The 12,481-nt window shown below is 43.5% G+C and overlaps 1 protein-coding gene across 10 annotated transcripts in view; it reads left to right on the top strand.

The window, feature by feature from the left end:
- EFCAB6 (EF-hand calcium binding domain 6) overlaps positions 1-12,481 on the top strand; it is a 241,550-nt gene that overhangs the window by 96,194 nt on the left and 132,875 nt on the right. The window lies entirely within an intron of this gene.

Below are 12,481 nucleotides of genomic sequence, written 5' to 3'. Positions count from 1 at the left end.
CAATAGGAACAGAAGAGAGATCAGTGGTTGCCAGGACTGGAGGAGAGGAGGGTGTGACTCCAGGGGGCAACACAAGGGAGGTTTTAGGGCAAGGGAGCTGAGAAGGGTGGGGATGGTCAGAGGAAGAACATCCAGTGCCAACTACCGTTCTGAGTCTCAGCAGACTTTCAGGGATAAAAAAACAAAACAAAACAAAACACACCTTGTCCTCTGTAGGGATGAAAACCTTGTATCTCCAAAGCAGGAGCTACTCAAAGTCCCGCTTCCTACCTGAAATCTAAAATGTTAGCTACTGTTAGTGTTAGTTAGTCCCTCACATAAGGAAGTGAGGGAAATGGGAAGACACGAACAACATATAAAAGAGTCTCTAAACTCACATTACTGTAACTGGTCATGAGATCTGAGTTGATAATTATAGTGTCCTCCTTCCCTCATCCATTCTCTGTCCCCCCTACTTTCTCTGCCAACATCTTTGCTGGACAGCGCTGCTCACCTGCTGGGGTCCCCAACCTTCATTTCACAGGATCTCAGTCCTTGGTGGCCATCTCTTTATTGGGCTGCCTCAGCTGGCTTACTGCACGGAATGTGGTCTATAGAAAAAGCACCCCAACCCCTAGGGATTTCCTCTCAGCTGACTCTGTAGTTGAATCACCAGCAAGGTACCAACCGTTGTATCAAGTCTGTTCTGGCGATGGGTTATGTGACAAGACAAGTGTATTCTGTGGAGCTGAGGTTACTGCCATCCCGTCACCACCATCAAATGAGTCCCTTAGTTACTCTGATGCATGGGACATCACGGCGATGGATAAAACATTCTGGAGGTCCGTGGATGATGGTAATGGAAAAAGCATTTCAGGCAGGGAAGGCAAATTTGTATCTAGGAGATGTATGGAGACAAATCGCTGCTCCCTCCACGATGAAGGGGCCCAATGTAATCTTTGCCAGGTGACTAGAAAGCCCACCTGGAGAAAGGGACCATAGGAGGGTTCAGCGCTGGCCTCTGCTGTTGTTGGCAGGCTGAGTACTTAGCTGGGCAGTCGCCAACTCAGCTTTATGATGAGAAGTCCATATTTTCAGACCAAGGCACAGCCCCTATTCCTGTCTCCACGAGCACATTTGGATGGAAGTCCATGAACAAGCACCTGTTGCCTGGGCAAAGCGACTGACTGTCACCTGCAGGAACAGGTCAACTTTCCTCCTAAGAATCCATGTGGGTGCCGCCCAGTGGGGCACTTACGTGGGCCATAAATACCTTTACAAGCTGTGCTGCTCTTCTTTGATGAGTCAACAATTTATACTACAGCCTGGGCCTTCTGCGATCGCTTTTTCTTACTCGACGCCCCACTCAGAACTGCTGGCTTGCCCAAGAACAGCAGAACAGATCAGAATAGCAGGACAAAATTGTCTCCGAAATCCAGAGACACCCTTCAAGCATATGAGTCTTTTTTGTGTGATGGGTGGTAAGAGACTTATCAACTGGTCTCTCACTTTATTTTTTTTTTATTTTTTAATTTTTTTAATATGAAATGTATTGTCAAATTGGTTTCCATACAACACCCAGTGCTCATCCCAACAGGTGCCCTCCTCAATACCCATCACCCCCCCCCCCCCCACCCCATCAACCCTCAGTTTGTTCTCAGTTTTTAAGAGTCTCTTATGCTTTGGCTCTCTCCCACTCTAACCTCTTTTTTTTTTCTTCCCCTACCCCGTGGTCTTCTAAGTTTCTCAGGATCCACATAAGAGTGAAAACATATGGTATCTGTCTTTCTCTGCCTGACTTATTTCACTTAGCATAACACTCTCCAGTTCCATCCACGTTGCTACAAAAGGCCATGTTTCATTCTTTCTCATTGCCACGTAGTATTCCCTTGTGTATATAAACCACAATTTCTTTATCCATTCGTCAGTTGATGGACATCTAGGCTCTTTACATAATTTGGCTATTGTTGAGAGTGCTGCTATAAATGGTCTTTCACTTTAGAGGGACTATTCCAACATGCCTCAGACATCTGGATCCCTAAAAATGTTACCAGAATGGCAGACCCTTCAAGTTTCTTGGGGTTTATCTTCTCCCCCTTTCTGAGGCCTCTGGGATATTTGTTATTTCCTTCTTAGTAGGTGCAGTTAATAAGATATCATCATGCAGTGGGCCAGTGTGGCATCTATTGCACATCAGAACAATACAGAGACTTGGTAAATATCTATAGGACCTTCTGGGCAAGCCTTGCTCAGAGTTCCTTCACATTATATTATGGCAGGAAGCAGGTGAGTTGACGTAGTCCTGAGATAAGGTTGAAGGTATAGTGATCTCCCTGCCATGTAAAGGAAAACTGTTGAAAAGGGAATTGAAAAATTAGCATTTGATATGTCCATAGCTCCATACCAGCTGCCAGGGGCTGTGTTGATTTGCATGTGTGATTGGCATCATCACTTGATTAAATTTGCAATCATCCATAATCATTTTCAAATATCCAAGTAGTTCTTGCATTGGGACACAGTGATTTGGATGGCATATGGTAGAAATCAATCCCTTGCCCTGTCTTTTACTCTTTGATGCACCCCGGGGAAGTTGTAGACTTTTTAAACTCTCTGCTGAAGAGTTGGATCTTCTACTTGGTCCTTCCTGCCATCACAGCCCCTTATTTCATGGATCAAAGAACAGATGTGAGGATTCGCAGTGACCAAGAATATTTATTTCTGTTATCTATTCTGAGTCTAGAGAAGTAACCACAGGGGGGTCTGTCACCTTACTGGACCCACTAGGACATGGACTTGGGCTTCCTCTATCCTCCATAGCCTCCAGTCTGACCCAGCAGACCATGCTGGCACTTTGGTTCTCCATGGATTATCATTAGTTCAGAGCCGCTATGTAATAACCCTGAGTGGTCTAGGTATTTTCTTTCCCTTAATGCGTAGTCATTGTGGTAATTGGCTGAAGGATCTTCCGGGCACGATTTGAAGGAAGATTCTCTGGGCCTTCTGGGCAAGGTTTAAAGGAAAATTCTCAGTATATGTGTATGGCTGTATTGCAGGGTTGCTCCTCAAAGGTATCCAGATGGCCCCTTAGTTAAGGGGCTCTGTATCCGTGAATTGGTTTTGGTCCGTGACCTGGGGAAGAGGTCATGAGTTCCCACTTTCATGACTCAATTCAGGCTTCTGCCCATCAGACCTGGGATTTTCTGTGCATTCTGTATATATCAGGCAGCACCCTAGTCTTTCCCAAGGACCTTGTGTTCAGTAAGCTAGTGCCGGAAATCCTTGTGCCCTGAAACACCCGAATGATGCCATGACTTCCTGTGGTAAGCACTCCCCAGGTGTAGCTCCAGAAGAAAGTGTCCCAGCTCCCAACGATAGGACATCTCCTAGCTGTGAGTGTGTTTCACTTAACGTCATGAATATCCGTGAGGGGAGTATGTGGGATTTCCTACACTTGCCTTGTTTGCAGAATGATGCCGCCCTAGGTGGTCATAGTGGCACTGTGCATGGGCCACCTCTGTGCTCCACTGCCAGTCAGGCCTGTCCATCTCAGGCCCCCATTCCCCTCTCCTGGACCCGTGGTTCTGATTTTCGGTATGATGGCACACTGGAATGGGGCGATAGGCTGTGCAGTGTGGAATGTGTTGCGAGTTATGTGTTAGTGACTACTAATAAAGTTAAAATATGCAAGTGACTTTGTTTTCTGGCAAAGTACAGCGGTTGTCCCTGAGCTAGCACCGCCTTCAGTTACTTGCATGGCCTTGTCTTTGAAGAGGGAAAGGGGCAGGTTACAGCTAATGTTAGCACGTGCCCGTACCTTGGCAGGGTGTGTGCACCCACACAACTCACACCGAGTTGGTGAGATGAACCGATTGTTGTGGGAACAGAGGGGAGAGTGAGTACTTCTGGCTGGTGAGCAGGGAGGTGGGTGGGGGCATTTGTCCAGGACACTGGCAGCAGCAGTGTGGATTGGGACTTGGCAAGGCCCTGGCTATGATCTCCTTTCGTCCACAAGACAGTTCGAGCCTGTATCTCACGTACTTTGCTTGGTCCATCAGCTTCCCTCCCTCCTCCAGAGTTTCTTTGGCTTTCTGGTGGAGTTTGATTACCTTGGCTGGTGTACTGTGTGGTCCCTTTCTCTTCAGTGACCTCTAAATCTTGACCCTGTGGTTGTCGTCCTCTCTGTGGCCTCTGGTGGGGCTCCCATAATCTCCCTTCAGAGGATCCTTAGCAATGCAGTGTTGGTGGGCTTGGGAAAGAGGATACGAAAGTCACCGAAAGGGCTTTTTCATACCAACACGTATTGTTGCATCAGAAATAAACAAACCAATGATAAATCGCGATGCATGGGGGCAAGCCTACCCCAGATGAGGCATCAGGGAAGACTTCTGGGGGAGATGGCATTTAAGACGGGTCCTTTATGAAAGCATCGGGCACAAAGAAAGGAAGTCTGCCGTGTCACACACGTTCAGAGCATGCCAGTCACGTTGTACTTGCTGTGGGACGAAGAGCATCCCAGGCCGACAGAGGCCGGCATGGAATGGGAACTTAATATATTTGAAGACGGGAGGAAGGAGAACAGATTAGGGGACAGAAATGAAGAGTTTAATACTAGGGGCGCCTGGGTGGCTCAGTCGGTTAATTGTTATTGCTTAACCCAGCAATAACAGTTAGAAACCTTGGGATCTACAACAACACGGATGCGTCTTAAAAACATGGTAAATGAAGGAAGCAGTCGAGCACAAAAGAGTACACGCTGTATGATTATTCCATTTACGGGAACTCCTAGAAAAGCCAAAACCGGAGTGACCGTGACAGAGAGCGATCATTGGTTGCCGGAGCTGAGGTCAGGGGAGGGGTTGGTTCCAAAGGCCGAGAGTAGAATTTTAGGGTCGTGGAGGTATTCCTCAATACTGGCTGTGGCAGTGGTTAGATAATATATACCACTGCCAAAACTCATGAAACTATACACTTAGGAATGAATTTTATTTTATGCAACTTATACTGGGGTAAAAGCAAACATTTTTAAAACACAGAAGATCGTCAAAGGACACGAATGAATCATTCACAGAGAAAGTACATAAAACTTTTAAACATGAAAAACGTGTGAGTGCAACAGCAAAGGACACGCAAATCAAAACAGCAACGAGGCACTGTGCCTTCGCCTATCAGATTGGCAAGGATCTGGAAGTGGCGGTGGGAAATGTGGCAAAAAGCCTCTCACGGACCTCCCTCATAAGAATAAATTAACACCGGGGCTCCTGGGTGGCTCAGTCGGTTGAGGGTCCGGCTTCGGCCCAGGTCATGATCTCACAGTTTGTGGGTTCGAGCCCCACGTCGGGCTTTGTGCCGACAGCTCGGAGCCTGGAGCCTGCTTCGGATTCTGTGTCTCCCTCTCTCTCTGCCCCTCTCCCGCCCATGCTCTGTCTCTCTCTCTGGGTAAATACCTCGTAGTAAAATTGCTGGGTTGTATGAGTGTATGTTTAAATTTATAAGACACTGTCAAACCCTTTTCCAAAGTAACTCCCATTTTGTAATTCCGTCAGTGACACGGAAGAACTCCAGCTGCTCGACATCCTCATCAATGCTTAGTATTGCCAGTCTGACTTTTACCCATTCTGGTGGTGTGTAAAGGTATTTCATTCTGATTGAAAATTTTTTCTTAATGTTTATTTTTGAGACAGAGAGAGACAGAGCATGGGTGGGGGAGGGCCAGAGAGAGAGGGAGACCCAGAATCGGAAGCAGGCTCCAGGCTCTAAGCTGTCAGCACAGAGCCTGACAAGGGGCTCGAACTCGTGAACCACGAGATCATGACCTACGCCGAAGTCAGACGCTTAACCAACTGAGCCACCCAGGCACTCCTCATTCTGCTTTTAATTTGCATTTCCCTGATGACTGATGATGTTGAGACTATTTTCATGTGATTATTAGCCATTCATATATATTCTTTTAGAAAGTATATGTACAAATCTTTTGCATGCTTTACTGGTTTGTTTATTTCCCTCTTGATTTGCAAGTGTTCTTTGTATATTCTCGATATGGGTTTTTTTGTTAGCTACCTATTTTCACATATTTTCTCAGTGTGGCTTGCTTGTCTCTTTGTATTTTGAAGTACAAAAGTTTTTAATTTTGATAAAGCCTGTTTTATCTATTTGAAAGTTTGTTATGGGTAGTTTTTAGGGGAGATCCATTTCTGGATGGTTTTTGAGTATGGTGTGAGGTAGGGTTGGAGGTTCATTTTGTTTCTATCCAGGTATCCAGTTGTTCCAGGAGTCTTTGTTGAAAAGGCTACTATTTCTCTGATGAATTACTTTGCACCTTTGTTGGAAATCACTTGACTATATAAGTATAAGTAGGTTTCTGGACTCTAGGCTCTTCCATTAATCTATAGGATTATTCTCACATCAATACCACACTGCCTTGATTACGGTAGCTAAATAGTTTAGTCTTGAAATTAGATTGTGCAAGTCCTCTAGACTTGTTCTTCTCTTTCACAATTGTATGACTATTCTAGGGTCTTTGTGTTTTAGAACCAGTTTGTCAATATATCAAAGGAAAAAAACCTGCTAGGATTTTAATTGCAAATACTAGCAATTGGGGAGAATTGCCACTTTAACTATATTCGGTTTTCTGCTTCATGGACATGGTATAGCTTTCCACTTGTTTTGGTGTTTAATTTTCCTAGGCAAGATTTTGTTGCTTATGATTCTCAAATCTTACACATGCTGTGTTTATTTCTAAGTATTTTTTATTCAATCGTAAATGAATTTTTAAAATTTCATTTTCCAACTATTCTGGCCAGTAATTAGAAATACACTGATTTTTGTATATTTACTTAGAACACTGTGACCTTACTAAATTCACTGGCTAATTAGTTCAAATATTTTTATTGTAGATTGTCTCGTGTTTCTGAATATAATCATGTTGCCTACAAATAAAAGCAAGCTTACATCTTCCTTTGCAGTCTGTATGCCTTTTGTTTCTTTTTCTTGCTTTATTTTACTAAGTAGGACATTAAGTGCAATGCTGAGCTGAAATGGCAAAATTGGACATCTTTCTCTTGTTCTGACCTGATCTTAGGTAGAAAGCATTCCATCTTGTAACATAGTGTGATGTTAGCCATGGGTGTCCTCTAGATGCCCTTTATTAGGTTAAGGGAGTTCCTTTCTATTCCTATTTTGACGAGTTCTTTTTTTATCATATGTGTTGAATTTTGCGAAATTCAAATTTCGCAATTCAATTTTCTGCATCTGTTCTGATACTATGTAATTTCCCTCCATTATTCTATTAACATAGTGAATTATATTGATCAACTTTTAGTTAAGCCAATTTACATCCTGGGATTAAATCCCACTTGGTCATAATATATAGTATCCTTTTTATATATTTAATTTTATCTGCTAAAATTTTGTTAAAAATTTTTTTGCATCTTTTTTCATGAGTGACATTTGCCTAAAGTTGCCCTTGCTTGTAAAATATTTCTCTTAGTTTGGGATCAGGTTAACTTGGGAAAATCTGTTGAGAAATGTTTCCTCCCTCTCTACTTTCTGGCCAACATTATTTATTTTCCTTAAATGTTTGATATAATTCACCTGAGAAGCCATGTAGGCCTGAGTTTTTCTTTTTAGGACTGTTTTCAGATAAAAAAATTTTTAAATAGAGAATTATTCACATTTTCTATTTCTTCTTGCGTCATTTTTGGTAATTTGTGTTTTCAACACATTCCATTTCATCTTAATTGTCAAATGGGTTGACATAAAGGTATATATAATAGTCCCTCATTATCCTGTTTAAACATAACCTTTTATTTCGGAAGTTTTACATTTATATAACTATTGTGGAGATAGTGCAGAGAATTTTCACGTGCCCCACACTCAGCTTCCCCTGTTATTAACATCTTACATTGGTATGGTAGATTTTTCCCAATTGATGAACTAATATTGATATATTATTGTTAACTAGTTAGCCTGTACTTTATTTACATCTCCTCAGTTTTCCCCTAATATCCTTTTTCTGTTCCAGGATATCACGTAGGATACATCCGCCATTACATTTAGTAGTCGTGTGTCCTTAGGCTCCTCTTGGTTCTGACAGTGGCTCAGACCTTCCTTGTTTTCTAACAACCTTGCCTGTTTTGGGGATTATTGGTCAGATATTTTACAGAATGTCCCTCAACTGGGATTTGGCTGATTGGACTGGCGTGACGTGTTTTTGGAAGGAAGACCACAGGGGCAAAGTCCCATTCTCATTCCATCGTTTCTAGGGTGTAGAGTATTAATATGACTTGCGCTGTTGAGGTTGCCCTTGATCGTGTGGTTTAAGGTGATGTCCTTTTTGTCAACCTATCTGTGTCTTCATATTAATTGTGCCCTTTTTTGTGACAGCATACATTGGGGTCATAAAGAAGACCCAATTGAAGTGTTTGTTTAGTCCGTTAATATTTAAAGTGATTGTTGATATATTTGGATCTGGATCTCCCTTTTTTGTTTTTTGTTTTGTTTTCTCTTTTTCTTCCTTCTCCTCAGATATTTGGAACATTTTTTGGAATTCCATTTTAATTTTCTTATAGTCTTTTTAGTTATGCTTTTTTACATAATTTTTCATGGGGATTGTAGTGTACATATTTACCTGCTCATCGTTAGCCTGCATCCAGTTGACGCTGTATCACTTCACATAAAATGCAGAACCCGCGTGAGCATATAGGGCGCTGTCCTGCCCCACCGCGCCCTTTAGACCGTGGGTATTATGTGAATTATCCATATTACAAATGCCACAAAACAATGTTATTACTGTTTCGCTTTAAAGAGCTAGAAATAAATTCAGAAGATAAAAAGCCAAAACAAAATAGCCTTTTGTATTTTTTCCAGATATTTACCATTTCTGACCCTTTTCTCTTTTCTGAAGAGTCGAGGTCTCCATCTGCTATCATTTCCCAGCAGCCCGAAGAACTTCCTTTATCGAGGCACCGCTGTGCTAAAGATGGATTCCCTTAGCTTTCTTTTATTTAAAAATGTCTTCAGGGCGCCTGGGTGGCGCAGTCGGTTAAGCGTCCGGCTTCAGCCAGGTCACGATCTCGCGGTCCGTGAGTTCGAGCCCCGCGTCGGGCTCTGGGCCGACGGCTCGGAGCCTGGAGCCTGTTTCCGATTCTGTGTCTCCCTCTCTCTCTGCCCCTCCCCCGTTCATGCTCTGTCTCTCTCTGTCCCAAAAATAAAAAAAAAAAAAAAAAAAAAAAAAAGTTGAAAAAAAATAAAAATGTCTTCTTGTACCCTTCATTTTTGAAGGATATTTTCTTAGATGAAAAAGTCTTGGGTGAGTTCTTTTTCTCTCTTGGCCCTTCCGGATGTCGTTCCACTTCTTTCAGCTTCCATGATTTTGGATGAAAAGCCATCTGTTAAAATGTCCCCTGAATGTAATGAGTAATTTTTCTCTTGTTGCTTTCAGGATTTACTCTTTGAATCGGACTTCGTCATGTGCCTTGGTATGGCCTTTTTCATGGTGTTCTACTTGGTGTTTGTTCAGCGTCTTAATCTGTAAATGGATCTCTTTAATCAAATCTGGGGACATTTTGGCCTGTCGTCTCCAAATATTCTTTTCTGCCCCATTATTTCTCTCCTCCCCTCCTGTGATTCCAATTGTGTGTATGTCAGACTTTTCTCCCTAGAATGTTCCATCTTCCTGGGTTTTTTAATATGTTCTATAATTGCAGATTCTGTCCTCAACTTTTTGAATATTAAGTCACGAAGACTCTAACTTTTGTTATTATTTTTTCGATGAGTATTGTTTCTTTCGTTTTCGCTAGGTGGTTGTCTTGGTTGGACTCAAACTTCATATTCTGTTTCTTGGGTGGCAGCTCTGACCTTAGTTCAGATCTTTTGTGTTTAGCTAAGTATTACGAGAAGGTTCTGATCATGTGAGATTCAGAGCGAGTCAGAAATGTGGTAGGACAGAGCTTGGGGAATCCTCTCTGGCTCTTTTTCTTCCAGGATTTCCCCCTTCTCTCTAGGGGTCTTGGCTCACCTGGGTTTGGTCTTCTAGTGTTCCAGGCCATAAAGGCTACTTTTTTTGGGGGGGGGGGGTGGTACTGGTACCCTTGGCAACCCTCATGCTACAGCACCTAGCACCAGGCTGAAAGCATTGAACATCGTCTTCACAACTCGACTCCTCTCAGCACGGAGTCCCAACCGGAGTTGGGTTTTGCCGTCCCGACATCTGTTCGCCCTGTAGTGCTTTTAGGTAACTGCTTTTGGTATTATGCCCAGAGCTTGTTGTGACTATCTGTAGGAGGATTAGTCCAGTAGGGTTGGACTCCTCCATTATTGGAAGAAATCAGGTTTTAGTATTTTTATATTAATTTGTATAAGTGCTTTATGTTTTAAGAAAATCTGCAATTTGTTATGCATATTTATGTTACATAACTTTACAAGTCTGTTTTTTTTGGCCTTTTTTTGGGTGGGGGGCGTCCATCGTGGTGCTTGAACTCATGACCCTGAGATCAAGAACTGAGTTGAGATCTAGAGTCAGATGCTCAACTGACTGAGCCACCCAGGCGCCTCTGGTTTTTGGCTCTTAAGTTTTATTTCAATATTTCTGGCGTACGGAACTTTTTTATGCTGATGGCATTGACTAGGGAAATTTGTGTTTTCCCTTCTTAAATGTTACTTAAAAACCCATTCCTATTCAAATACCAGTTGAATATAGACCTAGATTTTCCTTTGCTAGTGGTCCTTGTTTTTACGTTTCACTTCTTCACTTATTTTGAATTTATTTTAGTATAGAGAATGGGGTGAATCTGATATTTTTCCCAAAGAGCAAGTAATTTCCTACACATAGCATATGAAGCTGATTGCGTTTAACAGTAGACCCAGTGTTTCCATTATAGGAAATTAATTTCTAACCTGCTGAAATCTAAGGTGGAAATATATAGTGTTAACAAACTCTATCCAGGTTGTGGGCAATGTGAGGAAGGAAGGCCAAGAATGAAAGGCGGAACTTTGTTTTGTATGTGAACAGAAAGGCATTAGACCACTGTCGCAGTCTCCTTCTTAGATGTTGTCATGTATACACAATGAAAATCAATCCATCAGTATCTCCCGTTCTCATGAAAACATCTATGGTCCTAATAGCAGAAGCATAAATAATAGCCATTTATCAAGCATTGGGTGCTATAATCATAACATGACCCAGGTGCTATGCAAGTGTTAAATGCTAATAATACTAATTCTTAGTGATAAATGCTCATAATATTAATCCTTAGTGACAGATGCTAATAATACTAATCCTTCATGATAAACGCTATAAAGGAAGGAGGCAGAGTGCTATGGGGCAGGCTGACAGGGCAAAGAGCCCTGGTTATGGACATCGGAGAAGGCTTCCCTGAGAAAGTCATGATTAAGTTGAGCTCGAAAGAGGAGTAGAATTAAGAACGGGACGTACGATGAGGAGTGTGGCATTTGTCAAAGGAAGCAGCAAATATAAGGGACCTTGGGCAAGGAAGAGCATAACCCTGAACTGAAGGGCCACACAACTCCGTGTGTGTTTGCCTGTGCACACATGCACGCTGGTGCTTTCTCCCGTGGCCCGCGTCTGATCCACCTGAGACCAGTTTCCTTACAGCCACTAGTTTTGGCCGTCAAAACAGGGTAGTCTGTCTTGTGGTGTTCCCCACTTTTGCATCTCGTATCTGCCGTTGAAGAATCTTAGCCCAAATTCTTTTCGTCCCCCCGTTATGGAAGCGTGGGTGATGCTTAGCGGCTGGGTCACATAGACAGTAGGGTGGCGTGTGTGATGGGACACCTGTTGGTGATCCAATACTGCAGTGGGGGCTTTTTGATCTAGTAGCTTTAATCCTTAGAGCAACCCTCCCCGAGGAGGACATTATGCTCATTTTATAGATGAGAACAATAGAGCATCAGAATAGTGAGCAACGTGTCGGAGGCCACACGGGTAGGGAGTGAAGGAGCCAGGACCGGCTGTCGGGTGTGTCTGCGTTCCCGTCAGGCGGCCCCCGCTGGCACCTTGCCTTTCCGAACCCCCTGGGCCCGAGTCACGGGGCCACGCTGGCTTTGGTAGTTTCCTTTTCAACAATTTTCCAGTTACTCGTTCCTGCTGTGATTTCGCATCTGTACTTGTTTTCAGTTGCTGCCGTGACAAAGCAGCACGAGCCGAGTGGAGAAATGCAGAGTCCGTTTCTCGCCTTTGCGGCCTCCTAGAGGTGCCTGCTTCCTGGGCACGCGGCCCTTCCTGCATCTCCAGTCACCTCCTTGGCCCTTCTCCTGTCCTCGCGTCTTTTTCTGGCTACAGCTCGGAGAAACTCTCTGATATGGAGAACTCCTGTGATAAGATCGGCCCACCGGATCCCTGGTTAGCCTGGGTACCCTCCCGTCTCTGCACCTGTGCCTTAATCACATCTGCACAGTCCCTTTTTGCCACCTGAGACCACACTCACAGATCCCGGGGATTAGGAAGTGGGTGCGTCCCGGGCCTTTACTCTGCCTCCCGCGGTGA

Source organism: Panthera pardus, unplaced genomic scaffold (assembly GCF_024362965.1).
Source record: "Panthera pardus isolate Hobbes unplaced genomic scaffold, ASM2436296v1 HiC_scaffold_6, whole genome shotgun sequence".
Lineage (NCBI taxonomy): Eukaryota > Metazoa > Chordata > Mammalia > Carnivora > Felidae > Panthera > Panthera pardus.
The sequence above is the reverse complement of the archived record's forward strand: the minus strand, read 5'-3'. Positions and strand labels throughout refer to the sequence as shown.